Source organism: Phyllobates terribilis, unplaced genomic scaffold (genome assembly GCF_046119375.1).
Source record: "Phyllobates terribilis strain yellow unplaced genomic scaffold, ASM4611937v1 Scaffold_35__1_contigs__length_13245226, whole genome shotgun sequence".
NCBI lineage: Eukaryota > Metazoa > Chordata > Amphibia > Anura > Dendrobatidae > Phyllobates > Phyllobates terribilis.
Window position 1 is genome coordinate 12,929,233 of NW_027362795.1, and position 15,201 is coordinate 12,944,433.

Consider the following 15,201-nt stretch of genomic DNA (forward strand, 5'->3'; position numbering starts at 1 on the left):
ATTCATCCTGACGGAACTGGAGAGGATCTGCAAGGAAGAATGGCAGAGGATCCCAAAATGCAGGTGTGAAAAACTTGTTGCATCATTTCCAAGAAGACTCATGGCTGTACTAGCCCAAAAGGGTGCTTCTACTCAATACTGAGCAAAGGGTGTGAATACTTATGCCCGTGTGATATTTCAGTTTTTCTTTTTTATTAAATTTGCAAAAATTTCTACATTTCTGTTTTCTTTCAGACAAGATGGGGTGCAGAGTGGACTTTAATGAGAAAAAAATGAACTTTTTAGAATTTGCCAAATGGCTGCAATGAAACAAAGAGTGAAAAATGTAAAAGGGTCTGAATACTTTCCGTACCCAGTGTACATGCATGGAAATAAATGCAGAATTATATTTCTTAATACTGCAGTATCAGATCCTGTCTTGAATTTAACCCCTGTGGTATCCAATGTGAAAATCCACAGGGACTCCCGCTTCAGAAGTTTGCACTTATGATCCCCCCCTCGTGTGGATCTATATACCTTCTCTATCTCCATATATTTAAAGAATGAGGTGTCACCTTTATGAACTCTCGCAAAATGCCTTGATACTGCTGATGTATTTATGGCTTCCAAATTAATCGCATCAGAAAGATGTCTTCTGATACGGACTTTCAGCGCACCTGTGGTACAACCCACATAGTGGACCTTACACAAGGTGCATTCTATAAGGTATATAACCCCTGATGAATTACAATTGAGGAAATCATGAATTTTATATTCTCTATCATTACTTAAGGACATAAAACTATCTGTTTTAACCGCATGTAGACACGCTTTGCACCGATTGGCTCCACATCTGAAGAAACCTTTTGTGCTGAGCCAATTTGGTTGTACAGTATTAGTCTCACTCAGGGGTGGATTAAGAGTAGCAAGGGCCCCAGGCAGTTTAGAAGGCGTGCCCCCCCCCCCCACCTGATTTATCACGTGACATGTCACATGATCCCCTGTGATAGATCATGTGATAGTTCACGGGAAATTAATTTGGCATAATATTAATTGTGCTGCCCCATCTGAGAGCAGGCAGATACCCTGATTCCAGCGATGTGTCACTTTTTCAGCTGCTTGTTGTCATTTTGAGAAAATCACCGTTTTATCTGCTGCAGATCTAGCAGCTCTCTGAATGCTGCGCTCTGTATAGCCCCGCCCACACCACTGATTGGCAGCTTTCTGCCCATGCTCAGTGTACACAGAAATCTACTGATCAGTGATGGGGGTGGGGTCCTACAGAACTTACTAGTCATCTAGTGATAATTACCTTCTGACAAATCAATGATTTTATCAAAACAACACTAAGCAGCCCAGTAAGTGACACATTACTGGAATCAGTGCCTCTAACCCTACATTATGCTGCTCTCAGATTAGGTGGCAAAAACCTGATGACAGATTCCCTTTAAAGGAGCTGTAAAGGCAAAAAAGTTTGTATTAAAAAAATACAAGCCATTTGTGAAATTACCTTTTTTTCATTGTTAATTCACATTAGACTGTATCTTCAACACTTTTGTCAGCAGGTCTTATTACAGACTCTGAATAGGGCAGCTCTCTCCCTCTCCCTCAGCAGAAAGTCACAGCATGGTTAAAAAACGGGATCTTTTATGATTTTCTCATAATAAATAAAAAAGGACATGCAAGTCCTCCAAACTATTTTCCGTTTCTCTATAGGGGAGGTCCTAAATCTTTCTTGTTCTTTAGTTGATCACATGTCAAAAATGCAAAGCATTTACTATGAACTCGCCTAAAAAAATATACACTTGGAGAGTAATATCATCATCTGCATGTAAATATTGCTTGACTCTAAGGGCTCGCTCACACTGTCGTATAACACGGCCGAATGCTATGTGATGTTTTATCAGATAGGACTCGGCCCTATGTTATACTATGGGACAGTGCAGATCTGCGATTATTGGCATGAGAAAATAATCTCATTCGATATTCGGACCATGTGCACCCATACAAGTCTACGGGTGCACGTAAAACATTGGACTGCACTCGGATGTCATCCAAGTGCAGTCCGATGAACACTCACAGAGACTATGGAGAAGATGGAGAAATTAAGTTCTCCATCTTCTCCATATCTGTGCTGCGAGAGAATCGGATCACACTCAGTTGAAGCTCTGACAGAGTTTGAGCCGAGTGTCATTAGCATAATTGGCCCTATTCTCTTGCATGAGAGAATATATGGCTTAGTGAGTGGACCCTAAAACTGAATAGTAGTGACGGACAGGCACCTCACAAGCGGGATCCATGTAGCTCTCAGATGTCATGTAGGTAGGGCTTCATTCCATGGGGTAGGGCTTAATTTCAAGGTATATAAAAAAATGGACTTCAAATAAAAATTAAATGAACACAAAAAGCACTAATTGAATTATTTTTTTCGTATTTATGTTTGCAGCCCCTTTAAAAACCCTTTGAGGACCAAGGCACATATATGTCCCATAGTTTTAAACTGGAAAAAAATTTGATTGAATAAAATTTAAGGTCCTCAAAGGTTTAAGTAGGTCATAAATTCATATGAATACTTGCTCATACAATTGCACATGCCATAAGATGAAGAAGAACAGAATAAAAAATATGACATTAAGTGGAGCACTTACAGGTATTCAAGGTGAAAGAGACCAGCAAAGGCATCGTCTCGAATGACAGTAAATGAGTTAGAATTCAGCAAGCTGAAAATGAAGACAGCAGGTTAGAAGCGAACCAGACTTTATGGTGCTCAGAATTAGTCAAGCAGAATTTATTGACTGCTCTTGCAAAGCACTGAGACTGCCGCTGTGTATAGATGGCGCCGTGTGGCCTCCCACTGTGTATAGGTGGCGCCGTGCAGCCTCCCGCTGTGTATAGATGGCGCCATGCGGCCTCCCGCTGTGTTTAGATGGCTACGTATAGATGGCTACGTGCGGCCTCCTGCTGAGTATACGTGTATAGATGGCTACGTGCGGCCTCCTGCTGAGTATAGATGCCGCACGGCGCTCCCCCCAGAGACAGCAGGAGGCCGCACAGCGCCATCTATACTCAGCAGGGGGCCGCACATAGCTATCTATACACAGCGGGGGCGCACGTAGCCATCTATACACAGCGGGGGGCCGCACGGCGCCGTCTATAAACAGCGGGGGGCCGCACGTAGCCATCTATACACAGTGGGGAGCCGCACGTAGCCATCTATACACAGCAGGAGGCCGCACGGAGCCCCCCCAGAGACATCAGGAGGCCGCACGGCGCCAACTATACTCAGCAGGAGGCCGCATGCAGTCATACACACACACAAACATATACAGACACGCATAAACACATTTGAAACACAAAAATACATACAAACAGACATCATACAATGACATCTGCCCACACACACACACACACAAACAGACAGACATCACGCACACACCTGCCCACACACACACACACCTGCCCACACACACACACCTGCCCACACACACATTTGTGTGTGTGTATGTATAGTGTGTGTGTGTCTATAATGTGTGTGTATGTATAGTGTGTGTGTATGTATAGTGTATGTGTGTGTATGTATAGTGTGTGTGTGTGTATAATGTGTGTGTATGTATAGTGTGTGTGTATAATGTGTGTGTATGTATAGTGTGTGTGTGTGTGTGTGTGTATGTATAGTGTGTGTGTATAATGTGTGTGTATGTATAGTGTGTGTATGTATAGTGTGTGTGTGTATTATTTGTGTGTGTGTATTTTTTTTTAAGTTAAAAACATGTAAAATGCTTGTGGCATCAATATCAAGACTCCAGATATAAGGGCCAATTCACACTGAATTTTGCAATGCATTCATCTCCTCTTTCCAGGCTTCTATCTAAATCCCTGAAAAATGGCATTCAGATGTGCCTTGACATAGCCATTGATTTGAACAAAGGCAAACCGAGGCTAAAGTCTGAATCTTTAGGCTCCATTTGCTCTGCTTTCAGATGTCTCATTTCAGACAGCACAATCCTGAATTTCAGGGATTCAGTTGTAAGCCTTGTGTAAAGACCTGAATGCAGCACTGAATGTAGTGTGAATAGGTCCTTACATCCTACACCACCTCAGGGGATTGTTGTTATGGAGTATTGCCCCTGGGTGGCCGCAGTTATGACCACCACCAGGGCTCGCGGTCACCCACCCTAACTTTGGTATTCTGGGGAGCTGGTATAATGAATATCTGAGAAGAGCCCTAGAGAAGCAAGAACATTGGACAACCAAGAGCTGGTGGCCTCAAGTCAGGTGTAGTGTTCAACAGGGCAAGACTTTCTAACCTGCCCACACACACACACACATATACACACACACACACCTGCCAAACAGAGACACACAAACATCTGCCCACACAGACACACACACACACCTGCCCCCCCACACACACCTGCCCACACACATACACACCTGCCCACACACACACACACCTGCCCACACACACACACACCTGCCCACACACACACACCTGCCCACACACACACACACATACACACACCTGCCCACACACACACACATACACACCTGCCCACACACACACACAAACACCTGCCCACACACACACACACCTGCCCCCACACACACACACCTGCCCACACAAACACACCTGCCCACACACAAACACACCTGCCCACACACACACCTGCCCACACACACACCTGCCCACACACACACACATACACACCTGCCCACACACACACACAAACACCTGCCCACACACACACACACCTGCCCACACACACACACACACACCTGCCCACACACACACCTGCCCACACACACACACACCTGCCCACACACACACCTGCCCACACAGACACCTGCCCACAAACACACACACACACCCATATACACACACCTGCACAGACACACACCTGCCCACACACACACCTGCCCACACACACACACACACCTGCCCACACAGACACCTGCCCACACAGACACCTGCCCCCCCCACACACACACACATATACACACACACACACCTGCCCACACAGACACCTGCCCCCACAGACACCTGCCCACAAACACACACACACCTGCCCACACACACACACATATACACACACACATATACACACACACACACCTGCCCACACAGTCACCTTCCCCCACAGACACCTGCCCACAAACACACACACACCTGCCCACACACACATCTGCCCACACACACACACACACTCACCATCCCCCGGCTCAATTCCTCCTGCCTGCTCTCTCTTTTTTCCGGTGCAGCACTGCAGGCCGGGGCGCACTGCGTGACGTCACAGCTAGGAGACACAGCCGCGCACAGGGCCATGTCTCCTAGCAGTGACGCGGCCGGGCCAGCACAGGGAAGTTAACTGCTGCAGTGCTTGCCCGGCCAATGAAGAAGTAGCGGCAGCCGCTGCTGGGGGAGCGGTCCGGGCCCCCCCCCTCCCGCCACTGCTACCGCTATGTGCCGCGGCGGCCCGCACATATAATGAGGGCAATCCGGCATTAGACACCCCGCCTGGAGCTGTGGGCCCCCTGCAGGCTCGGGGCCCTGGGCGATCGCCCGGATTGCCCTCATTATAATCCGCCTATGGAAAACGGCATCACAGCTGCAGCGGCTACGCTGGTGGTAGAGGGTCCTTCCGCGTCCGACATCTTCCTCCCCCCTAGTTAACCATGGCCTACCTTCTGGCGATCCTCTTCTATAGGCCGCGGCTCCGCTCGCGATGCTCTGGGTGAGGACCTTGCATTGCTCGGTGATGACGTCGGCATCCGCTGGATCTCCTTCCAGGACCTTGCGCAGCGTCTCAGCGTAGGGCGGGGCTTCAGGTCTCGCGCGTTTTTGGACGTCCACGCCCCTCTTCTTCCCGCGCGGCGTCCCAAAGATGGCGCCCCATGGCGGGAAACGGCTCCGATTGGCGGGAAATGGCCCCGAATGGCGGGAAACTTCACTCAGATATGTATAGAGTCTTTTCCAGGCACGCAATACCCGTTTGTGGCGGGTTGGTCGCAATTCTGCCAGCTACGCCAAAGCTGACTCGCCCCCTGGGCCGTGGGGTACCCGGAACCAGGCCTTCTAGTGTACGGTGCTGATGGGGGTAGTAGTGGCAACCCGATCCCGTGGCTCAGGGTGGTCAGACCAAATGGTGGCAGTCTATTTATCAGTGTTTTCAATGTCCGACTACGCCACCTGTGGATTGCGGTTGGAGATAACCGCTGCTGCAAGGCAGACCGCTGAGGCTGGTGTTGGTGTGCAGCACAGAGGTAGGATAACTCCCCACGGGAAGAGTGTAGCCTCAGGGCAGTGTAGGTGGATGTTGGGGGTGATAGTGCAGGCCGCAATAGTAAGAGTTCAGAGGCCGCTTCAAACAGTTCAGGGTGTTTATTGTAGATATTATTAATGACCCAATAGTACCAGTTAGGAATGGGCCTGGGTGTCTGAGAGCATTCGGGCGAGCCCCACTGGTCCGGGTGAGTGTGTAGGCCTATCGTTCTCTCTATGCTCTTTCTGACTATCCCCCTTTTCGTGGTGTAATAGCCCACGTCCCTGAGCTGGCCGTGTACTTCTCTCCTGTATGGCTTGCGACTCAGGCCTTGGGTACCTGTTGCTTGCTCCTCGATGTACTGGTCCCTCTGTGTGGCGGAGCCTCCAGGCTTCTTAGGCCAAGGGACCTGAAATCCCTCGCAGGTTGGTTCTCTGCTGCTGGGCTTGTAACCCTGACCGCCTCGGACCCCAATGTCCGGTAGATTGGTTCTCTGCCAGGACCGGCTCTTGTCGCCTCTGTCCCTGGCTTGCAGTTTCTCCTCTGCCTCACGGACTCCTCAGCTACAGCTGAACTGTCCCTCCTTCTCTGGGACTAGTCTCACTCCTGAGCTAGGTCGTCCAGTTCTCTCTAACCCTGCCCCCAGTTCCAGCTTTTATAGGGGCAGCCAGCTCCCCCTGCTGGCCTGGGACAGGAGGTGCTGTATGCTAATTGTCCCTAACCAGGGGACCTCCCTCCTGCTTTCAGAAACAGATTATTGTTTGTGGCATCCAGGCCTGGGGTGACACACACACACTGCTCTATATTTAGTATGATGCCCCCACTCCTCCATATATATAGCATGATGGCCCCACTGCTCCATATACAGGTGCATCTCACTAAATTAGAATATCATCAAAAAGTTAATTTATTTCAGTTCTTCAATACAAAAAGCTGTCTTTCAGCTCATCTGCATTGTTGGGTCTGGTGTCTCTCATCTTCCTCTTGACAATACCTCATAGATTCTCTATAATAGATTCTCTATGGGGTTAAGGTCAGGCGAGTTTGCTGCCAATCAAGCACAGTGATACTGTTGTGTGTAAACCAGGTATTGGTACTTTTGGCCGTGTGGACAGGGGCCAAGTCCTGCTGGAGAATGACATTTCCATCTCCAAAAAGCTTGTCGGCAGAGGGAAGCATGAAGTGCTGTAAAATGTCCTGGTAGCCGGCTGTGCTGACTTTGGTCTTGATAAAACACAGTGGACCTACACCAGCAGATGACATGGCCCCCCAAACCATCACTGATTGTGGAGCCTTCACACTAGACCTCAAGCAGCTTGGATTGTGGACTCTCCACTCTTCCTCCAGACTCTGGGACCTTGATTTCCAAATGAAAATTGCAACTCTAGGACCTTGTGGAGTGTGTCAATGACTGCCTTCTGGACATCTGTCAAGTCAGCAGTCTTCCTCATGATTGTGGAGCATACTGAAACAGTATTGAAGAACTGGAATAAATTAACTTTTTGAAGATATTCTAATTTAGTGAGATGCACCTGTATATACTATGATGGTCCCACTGCCCCACATACATATAGTATAATGGCCCCACTACTCCATATGTAGTATGATGGACCCACTACTCCAGATATATAGTAGGATGGCTCCACTGCCCGATCATTTAAAAAAATAAAGTTTATTCTCACTTAATCCTGATTCCCTACATCACGGCCTCTGTCTCCTCTTCCATGGCGGGACAGCAGAGCAGAGCGATGCAATGATGTCACCGAGCCACCTGCGTGAGTATGCTGACATCTCGTTAACCGCAGGCCTATGGCGATCTGTGGCATATGAAAGAGATAGTGATAGGGCAGGGAGCTTGTGTCTCACTGCTTTATCATGCGACACCTCTGCATAAGAGACATTAGGGCTACATTAGCTACGTCACAGAAGACACTGGAGCTGGAGTATATAGAATAGGAGACACTGGGGCTGGCGTATATAGAATAGGAGACACTGGGGCTGGCGTATATTCATCACAGGATACATTGGGGCTAGAGCATATACATCACAGAAGAAGCTGGAGTATATAGAATAGGAGACACTGGGGCTGGAGTATATAGAATAGGAGACACTGGGGCTGGCGCATATACAGTTCTGCTCAAAAGTTTACATACCCCAGCAGAATTTTTGCTTTCTTGGCCTTGTTTCAGAGAAAATGAATGATAACAAAAACACTTTTTCTCCACTCATGGTTATTGGTTGGGTGAAGCCATTTACTGTCACATTTCTGTGTTTTCTCTTTTTAAATCTTAATGACAACTAGTGATGAGCGAGCATGCTCGCTACTGCTCGGTGCTCGCCCGAGTATCTCACTGCTCGAGATGCTCTGCGCTCACCGAGTATTTCCGGGTTGGTCGGGCAGGAAGTCGGGTCCCCTCCCTGCATGTTTGGCGCTCTTTACAGAGCCAATGAACATGCAGGGATTGCCTGCCATGCACTGTAATGCCATAGCCATGTTGGTTGTGGGCATTACAGTGGTTGGCTGGCCGCACAGCGTCATCAGGTCTATATCAGACCTGGCGCCGCCATGCTCATCACAGTCACTCCGGATCAGACAGTGTAGGGAGAGCTGCTGCTGCGTTAGGGAGAGATTTGATTGTGTATTAGGTAGTGTAGGGAGAAAAACCGCACATTACACATATCCATCTCAACAAACAGTTCTTCTGAGGACTAATCCATCTGCAGAGATATCAGGCAGGCAGTGTATATAGGCAGGCAGTGTATATAGCAGACTGCAGTGCATATAGCACAAGAGGCTCCATTCCAATTCTGCCTTCTGCTGCTGTTAGATATTTCTATACAAAGGCCCAGGTCTCAGGGGCGAGGAATACTTTTCTTTGGATCTTAATCCTCATTATTTGCTTATAAAGCAATCCAGAGAACATCTTTTTTCTGCGCCATTTGCTTGTTGGCACTGCAGAATACAGCCAGGTCCTTTCCATATTAGAGCGCTAGAAATCCAGCTATTTAAAACTGTGTTTTCTCCGTCACACGGATCACATATACGTTGTCAGAAAATACTGCCATTTCTGGCCTCCATTTTTTCAGTGTGTCAGTGAAGCAATTCACAGCAGTTTGCTGTTCACACTACTTACCTACAGGCCAGGTATTTAAAACTCTGTTTTCTCCATCACACCGATCACATATAACTTCGCTTCAAACTCAGTCATTTGTAGTGAGCGTGGAAGATACTATCCTCCATTTAAAATGGGCAAGGCAAGTGGCAAGGGATGGGGAACTGGACGTGATGGTAATGGTACATGCAGAGGCCGAGGACAAGGTCGTGGGCAAGCCGAAATTGTGCCACAACAAACACCCACATCTTCTCGCCTGACCTTCCTGTCCCAATTTCTATGGGACCGCAGCACACCACTATTCAACCCAGATCAGTGTCAAAAGGTTGTTGGTTGGATAGCGGATAATTCTTCCAGTCACTTAGCCACCACCACCTCCACCCTGTCTTCCACACGGTCAAGTCTCAGTAGCCGTGAGTCTGGACCGCATATTCCTCACCCTGATCCTCCTTCCTCCCACCATGCCGAGTACCCAGAGACAACTGATCCCACACTTGGACAATCTGAAGAGCTGTTCACTTTTCCATTTATAGATTCGGGCCTCTCGCCCGGTCCACTTGAAGCGGGGCAAGAGGAGATCACGTGTAGCGATGCCCAAATATTTGAGCAGCCACGGTCACACGAAGGCGACGGTGGGAAACTGTCACAAGAGGTGGACGATGATGAGACACAATTGGCAGAAAGTCAGGAATAGTACCAGGGTGCAGAAGTGGGAGACGAGGTGGTGGATGATATAGTAACTGACCCAACCTGGCAGGAGGACATGCAGAGCAAGGACAGCAGCACACAGGGGGAGGGAGGCAGAGCACCCCAACAGGCAGGAAGAAGCAGTGTGGTGGCCGCAGACAGAAGGCAGGCTACCGTTTCCCGTAACACCAACACGAAGGAAGTTGCCACTACAACTGTTAGGTCTTCCCGAGTCTGGTTGTTTTTTAAAGACTCTGCCAATAGCTACAAAAAGGCCATTTGCATCACGAGCCAGACCAGCATCAGCAGGGGTGTTAAAACGACCAGCCTGACCACCACCAGCATGATCAGGCACATGGCAGCAAAGCACTCGACTTTGTGGGCCGAACACCAGGGTCCAGGAACAGTGTCTACAGGTGGCACCATTGCTTCTTCTGCTGATGTGCATTCAAGCCAATCCCCTGTCCATAGTGCATGCAAAGATGCCTCCTGCCCTGCACCTGTCATTGCACACTCTCAAGTAGCAGCATCAGGAAGCACGTCCATGTCCTTGCCCCAGCGCAGCGTTCAGTTGTTCATACTCCAGTCCTTGGAATGCAAGCGCAAATATGCAGCCAACGTCCCACAGACCACACTGCTAAATTCTCACAATTCACGACTGCTTGGCTCGAAATGTTGCCTTTTAGGCTTGTGGAGACAGAAGCATTCCGCAACCTGATGGTGGCGGCCGTCCCTCGGTACTCTGTCCCCAGCCGCCACTATTTCTCCCAGTGTGCCGTCCCCACATTACACAAGCACGTGTCCCAAAACATTAGCCGTGCCCTCAACAATGCAGTTACCGGTAAAGTCCACCTAACCACGGACACGTGGACAAGTGCTTGTGGGCAGGGACGGTACATCTCGCTGATGGCACACTGGGTTAACATAGTGGAAGCCGGGACCCAGTCGGACCTTGGGACGGATCACGTCCTCCCGACGCCAAGGATTGCAGGCCTTAGGTCAATCAGGGTTGCCCCCACGGTCTACAGCTCCTGCACCTCATGCTCCTCAGCCTCCTCCTCCTCCCCAGCCTCCATCTCCGCATCAGTCACAAGCTGGAAGCACTGCAGCACTGCCTCGGCCAAGAGGCAACAGGCTGTGCTGAAGCTAATATGCTTAGGTGAAAAAACACACAATGCTGAAGAGTTATGGACAGCTCCGAAAGAGCAGGCAGATCTGTGGCTCAAACCGCTGAACCTACAGCCAGGCATGGTCGTGTGTGACAATGGCCGGAACCTGGTGGCGGCTCTGAGGCGAGGCGAGCTCACACACGTACCATGCCTGGCCCATGTGCTTAACCTCGTGGTTCAGCGGTTACTCAAATCCTACCCGGAGCTGCCGGATCTGCTTGTTAAAGTGTGCCGCCTGTGTGCCCATTTCAGAAAGTCAGCTACAGCTTCCGCCACCCTTGCAGTGTTTCAGCAGCGTTTGCAGCTTCTGGCTCACAGACTGGTGATGTCCCCACATGTTGGAACTCTACATTGCAGATGTTGGGAAGGATTTGTGAGCAGAAGAGGGCAGTTGTTGAGTACCAGCATCAAAAAGGCTATCGGTATTCAGTTCAGACTCCACACATAAGACCTCAGTAGTGGACGTGGATGTCAGACATATGTACCATCCTCCAAAACTTTGAGGACTCCACCAAGATGGTGAGCGGCGATGACGCCATAATTAGCCTCACCATCCCGCTTCTCTGTCTTCTGAAACACTCTCTGCTCACAATCAAAGATGATGCATTGCAGGCGGAGCATGATAAGATGGAGCAATTAACCATACAGGGTGATTACACACAGCCAAGCCTCATCTCATCCCAACGTGGATTGGGTGACAATGAGGAAGAGGAGGAGGAGGAAGGACAGGAACTAGTTTCATGCACTATAGACGGTGCTATCTGCACAGCTGTCATACCGTCTGTTCAGCGTGGATGGCCAGAGGACAGAGAGGAGGAGGAGGAGAGCATAGTCAGTCATCCTCTTGGTGAGGACACGGAAGTCTTGCCTGTTAGTAGTCTGGCACGCATGGCTGAGTTTATGTTATGCTGCCTTTCCCATGACCCTCGCATTCTCAAAATTTTAGGTCATTACTGGTTGGTGACACTTTTAGACCCACTCTACAAGGAGAACTTTATATCTCTTATTCCTGAGGCGGACAGGTGTACAAAAATGAGGCAGTACCAGAAGGCCCTTGTTGCGGAACTATTAAAAAAATTCCCATGTGAAAACGCTGGAGGCAGAGGGCACACTTCGTTCGACAACCAAGGAGTACAGGCGAGAGAGACACAACTTCAATCCAGCAGAGGCAGGGGAACACTGTCAAAGTTCTGGGAGGGTTTTCTCAGACCCTCCCATCGCACAGGCCCTGAGGCGCAGGGTACTCTCACAAGGAGTGCAAAGTTTGGGAAGATGCTGAGGGAGTACCTTGCCGTACCGTACCAACGTCCTCTGTGATTCCTCTGTGCCTTATAAATATTGGGTATCCAAGCTAGATATGTGGAATGAACTGGCTCTCTATGCCTTGGAGGTCCTGGCCTTCCCTGCCGCCAGCGTTTTATCAGATCGGGTTTTTAGTGCCGCTGGTGGAATTATAACTGATAAGCGCATCCTCCTGTTAACTGAAAATGCTGACAGGCTAACTCTTATAAAAATGAACAAGGGCTGGATTGGGCCAGACTTCTCAACACCACCGAATGATAGCAGCGTAACATAAACTCAAATCCAGTGTCTTTTCTTGGGAGGTGTATTCCCATGCACCTTTTCACACCCACACATGGGTATACGATTCCTGATTTTGGCTATTTGCTCTTGTCCTCCTCCTTCTCCTCATCCTCCACCACCATATCACCAGGGTGACCGTGGTCCATGATGCAACACCCACATAATTTTTTTAAAGGGTGTTTGACTCGCCCCTGGGCCGTGGGGCACTCGGAGCCGGGCAATAGGGAGACGGTGGGGGTAGTAGTGGCGTCCCGGTTCCGTGGCTCAGGGTGGTCAGACCAGTGGTAGTCCTTTAGCAGTCCTAAGTGATGTTTGACTACGCCACCCGTGGATGGTGGTTATTATGAACCGCCGCTGCAAGGCAGACCGCTGGGGCTGATGATGTATGCAGCTGAGGTAGTGTGACTCCCCACGGGAAGAGTGCAGCCCCAGGGCAGTGTAGTGGATGGTGGGGGTGATGGTGCAGAGAGTCCCAGTGCCGTTAGTGCTTGAGGAGCGAAAGCGTACGCAGACAACGTACTGCAGTCCAATGTCTTTTACTCACAGTTCATGTACTCCGGGTCACTTCTGTCAGCAATGACCGCCCGAGCCGTGCTGCGTCCACAAGGTGAGGGGCTCGGTCAAACCCAGGCAGTTCAGGAGCATGGCACAGGACCCCCTTCAATCCTTTCTCTGGCCTGCCTCACCAGTGACCCACTTTTGTCCAGCTGCCGCGGACTTGTGCGGGTAAACGTGGTTCCCGTTCCCCGCTGTCCTATATGGTGCCTTCCTAGCAGGTTTGCTGAGGTGTCACAACAATAACTGATCACGTCCTCCGGTCTTTGGCTGAGGGCTGTTTCACCTCCACCAACTTGGGATCCGGTACCCTTAATCTGCCTGACCCTTCACCCTGTATTCTCGTGGGTTCTTAGGGTCCCTTCTGCCGTCTTGTTCCTGAGCCCTTCTGTTTCTCTCTTTCTCTTTCTCTTCTGTTCCTTTCTGTTCTTGTTCCTTTCTGTTCTTGTTCCTTTCTGTTCCTGGCCTTCACCCTAGGCCTGCCTCGTGGAGCTGGGCCCAGACTGAGCCACAGCTCCCTGTCAGCCCTCTCTGGCTGAACTCCTTCTCTTACTCCACTCACTGAACTTCTCTTCTTCTCTTCTCTCTGTGCTGGCTGGGCCTCAGAGGCTAGGCCCGCCTACGGAGAAGAGCCCCTTGCAGAGGCCCCCACTCCGTCACTTCTTCTCTCTGACTGAACACTGTTCTAAGATGGTGCCCACCTTTTATACCTCCCTCTAGAACATGAGCCCAGGTGACCAGCAAACAATGGGCTCCTATCTACGCTCAGGAACCAACCCCTATCTGCTCCTACATCACTGGGTATTCCTACCCCCTCCCCTCTCCAGCCAGGGACATGGTCTGTTGTGCCTGCATTTCTGTCTAATGGGAGCACCGTTGAGCTGTCCCTCGGAAATGGGGTGAGTGTGCTAACTGAACCCTGGTCCATACTCCATCCTTACCTGGGAGTGGAATATCACACCTCTGGCAGAGGTGCAATACCCCTGCAGCGGCCGAGCCCTCGGGGCGCTACATTTTTATGATGCCCGTAAAAAAAATTTTTTATACAGTATGTTCATGTATACCTCCCAGGAGTAAATGTTTGTCAGCCCATACACTTAGTGCATGGCATTACAAGTATAGGAGGCCCCTTCCTTTCTAATGGTAAAAAATTTTTATGATGCGCTCCTCCACGTCTCTTCCAAGGGCCATTGAAGTGCCTCCAAATTTTTGGCAGCCCTTGCAGTCACTGCATAGTCCAACACTATGGGAGACTCTCTCCTTTCTAATGGGAATTTGTCATTACTGTGGCCTGGTCTATGTGTCTTTAAATTCTTAGTGGGTTTTTTCCTAAACTTGGTCAGCCGTTGGACTCACTGCATACCCTATAACTGTATAGCAGACCCTCTCCTTTCTAATGGGAACATGTCATATCTTGTTACTGTGGCCCTGCTCTGTGTGTCTTTAAATTCTTAGTGGGGATTTTCCTAAAATCTGTCAGCCGTTGGACTCACTGCATACCCTATAACAGTATAGCCGACCCTATCATTTCTAATGGGAATTTGTCGTTACTGTGGCCCTGCTCTATGTGTCTTTAAATTCTTAGTGGGTTTCTTCCTAAAATTGGTCAGCTGTTGGACTCACTGCATACCCTATAACTGTATAGCAGACCCTGTCCTTTCTAATGGGAGCATGTTGTACCTTGTTACTGTGGCCCTGCTCTGTGTGTCTTTAAATTCTTATTGGGGTTTATCATTAAAATTTGTCAGCCGTTGGATTCACTGCATACCCTATAACTGTATAGCAGACCCTCTACTTTCTAATGGGAACATGTCGTACCTTGTTACTGTGGCCCTGCTCTGTGTGTCCTTAAAT